This window comes from Cynocephalus volans, chromosome 1, assembly GCF_027409185.1.
Source record: "Cynocephalus volans isolate mCynVol1 chromosome 1, mCynVol1.pri, whole genome shotgun sequence".
Classification (NCBI taxonomy): Eukaryota; Metazoa; Chordata; class Mammalia; order Dermoptera; family Cynocephalidae; genus Cynocephalus; species Cynocephalus volans.
The window spans coordinates 235,452,674-235,456,534 of NC_084460.1; positions in this window are offsets into that span (position 1 = coordinate 235,452,674).

Here is a 3,861-nt window from a genome sequence, read left to right on the forward strand (position 1 = left end):
AAAGAAAAATTATGGTTTGTTATGTATTTAGTCAGATCTCCCAAGCAAATAACTGTGCCTTTTGTTTATAAGTTGCATAGGAGGTGCTGATTTGAGGTGACCTCCTGGGAATCCAAAAAAAGAAGTGTGTTTCATGTCTGGAGTGGTGATAAGAGCTGTCAGTGCCACAGCCATTATGAAATTTGGGATAGTCACTATATTATATTTCTTCTTGGAAACAGAGTCCTCTTGGGTGAAATAGTAGGAATTAAAATCCATGACACAGGAGAGGAGGGCCTGCGATTTAATAATTATGGCTATGACAACTTCAAACTCAAACTACTCAAGAAAAACAGAATGCATGTGTTCATATAACTGGGATTAATAGCAATATTAACATTTAGTAATAATATATTACTAAGTCAGTATAAATATATACATAAGTCAGTATATGCTAGGTACAGTTTTAAGTGTTTTAAAGGCTTTACCTCTTTTTGTCTTCATAAAATCCCAATGATCAAGTGTTATTACTATTATCATCATCATTTTTGTGTGTGTGTTGAAGAAATCCTACCATAGAGACATTAAAAAAAATGAATGGGCAAACAGCTATTAAGTGACAGAGCTGGGATTTGATCACAGTTTGGTTGGCTGCAGAGATCACATACAGTACTTAATCTTCAGGCTGGAGTGACTCAAATGCTGCTGGTTCCTGAGGTAGCTCCTGGAAGCCCTGTAGGAAGTGCAACCAAAGAACTGACAGCAGGACTCTCTTGGTTCATCCTTGCTTGTCTCAGTTCCCTCTGCTGGTTGATCACATGCTCTCCTACTTTGACTGGCTTTTCAACCTAGCAAGGAACCATCCTACATTAGGCTTAGATTAGGTACCTCCAGTGGTATAATATTGTTTAGACCTGGGTCATCTGCTCACTTCCAAGGCTTGGAGAAAGTAAATTACCAGAGGAAGGAGTATTGAAAAGCCTGCCAGACAGACAAAAACAGATAGCTCCACATTCCCATATAGTCTCCGGCACCTGCAGTAGATGGGTTTGCTCTGTCTTAGTTCAATGAATGTTATCATTCATAAGAAAGCATAAAAATAGGTCTGAATTTCTTATATGGATTATTCAAAATCCATTGTAAGATTTTTTTTTTTTTTTTTTTTTTGGTTATGAAGAGATACATGAGATACAAAGCTGATTGTCACCCCTCGTGCTCAAGATGTGAACGCCAGATCCATACTTGCAGCTTGCCCATTACCACAAATTGTGATTGTTCCCCATGTCCCCTACCCAATTATCCTTGACCTCCCTCCTTCCCCCTTTTTCCCCACTCCACTTTGCATCCCTAGGTATGTTCTCTCCCTCTGCAAGTCCAGTGCCCCACTGTGGTCTTTCTTTCCTTCCTTCTTTCTCTCTTAGTTCCCGCTTATGAGTGAGAACATGCAGTATTTATCCTTCTGTTCTTTGCTTATTTCACTCAATGTAAGTTTCTCCAAGCTCATCCATTTTGTTGCAAATGGGAAAATTTCATTCTTTTTTATGGCAGAGTAGTATTCCATGTTGTATATATACCACAGTTTCCTTATCTAATCATCCATCGATGGACATTTAGGCTGTTTCCATGTCTTGGCTATTGTAAACAGAGCTGCAATGAACATGGGAGTGCAAGGATCCCTTCAACATGATGATTTCTATTCCTCTGGTTATACCCAGAAGTGGGATTTCTGGATCCTGTGGAAGATCTATCTGTAGTTGTTTGAGAAAACTCTATACTGTTTTTCATAGTGGTTGTACTAATTTACAGCCCCACCAACAGTGCAGGAGCATTCCCTTCTCTCCACAACCTCACCAACATTTGTTATTCACTGTCTTTTTGATTATAGCCAATCTAACTAGGATGAGATGGTATCTCAATGTAGTTTTAATTTGCATTTCCTTAATTACCAGTGATGTGGAGCCTTTTTTAATGTACCTTTTGGCCATTTGTATGTCTTCCTTCGAAAAATGTCTATTCAGCTCCTTTGCCCATTTTTTAATTGGGTTATTTGGGTTTTTTTACTGTGTAATTGCTTGAGTTCCTTGTATATTATGGATATTAATCCCTTGTCAGATGCATAGCTAGCAAAAATTTTCTTACACTCTAGGTTGTCATTTCACTCTGTTGATTGTTTCCTTTGCTGTGCAGAAACTTTTTAGTTTGATATAGATATTTTAACAGTTAGTTATTCTGGGAACATGGTTTAGGATCTATGAGCTTTTCAAAGACTGTGGAAAGCTCTAAGAGTTAAAAAAAAAAAAAAGTAAAATAAATTGGCTCAAAAAATCCTAAGAAATCAAATAGATAAATATCTAATTAAATTTTTACAAAAGTAACATACTGGAAAGACAACTGTATTCAACTCATATATAGGTGGATTTAATAGGTTTGGTACAAAGAGGACTAAGTTTTTCAAAAGTATAAGAGTCTCAAGCCTATGGAATACTTAAAATGGCACTGTTCCACTAACATAACTCTTGGAGGACCAGAGTATCCAAAGGCACGAGACAAACAATGAATATTATCACCATCCAGTGAGTCACACTTTTTACTTTGATCCATATCACCTCAAAACAAATGGAGCCATTTAAACTTTGGTTATCACAAAGGGGAAACATTTCAGGACACAGGACTGGACAAAGATTTTATGAATAATTTCTAAAGCACAGGCAGCAAAAGCAAAAATAAACAAATGGGATTATAACGAACTAAGAAGCTTCTGCACAGCAAAGGAAACAATCAATAGAGGGAAGAGACTGTCTGCAGAATGGGAGAAAATGTTTGCATACCATGCGTCTGACAAAGGATTAATGTCTACAATATACAAAAACCTCAGACAACTCTATAGTAAAAAAACAAATAATCTGGTTTAAAAAATGGGCAAATGGCCTGAATAGACATTTCTCAAAAGACAACATATAAATGGCCAACAGATATATGAAAACATGCTCAACATCATTAATCATCAGAGAAATGCAAATCAAAACCACAATGAGATATCATCTCATTCCAGTTAGAATGGCTATTATCAAAAAGACAGATAATAATAAATGCTGGCAAGCATGCAGAGAATGAGGAATTCTTATACATTGTTGGTAGGAATGTAAATTAGTACAGCCATTACAGAAACTATTATGGAGATTTCTCAAAAATCTACAAATAGAACTACCGCACTATTTAGCAATCCTGCTACTGCATGAATATCCAAAGGAAAGGAAATCAACAAGTCAAGGGATTCCTGCACTTCCATGTTTCTCGCAGCTCTATTCACAAAAGCCAAGACTTGGAACCAACCTAAAAGTCCATCAATGGATGATTGGATTTTAAAAATGTGGGAATATACACAATGGAATACTACTCAGTCATAAAAAAAAAAATGAAATTCTGCCATTTGCGGCAACATGGATGAATTTGGAGAAGATTGTTAAGTGAAAAAAGCCAGGCACAGAAAGATATACTGTGTGTTCTCATTCAAATGTGGAAGGTGAAAAAGTTGATCTTATAGAAGTTGAGAGTGTAATAGTGGTTACTAGAGACTAGTAAGGTGAGTGGGAGAGAGGATGAGGAGAGGATGGTCAGTGGATACAAAATTGTGGAGAGATAGGAAGAATAAGGTCTAGTGTTCGATAGCAATATAAGAAGATGACAGTCAACAACAAATTACTGTATAACTTCAAGTAGCTAGACAATTGTTCCCAACACAAAGAGATAACATATGTCTGAGGTGATGAATATACTAAATACCCTGATACGATCATTGCACACTATGTAAATATACCTAAATATCATATTGTACTCCATAAATACATACAATTATCATGGGTCAATTTAAAAAAATGAATT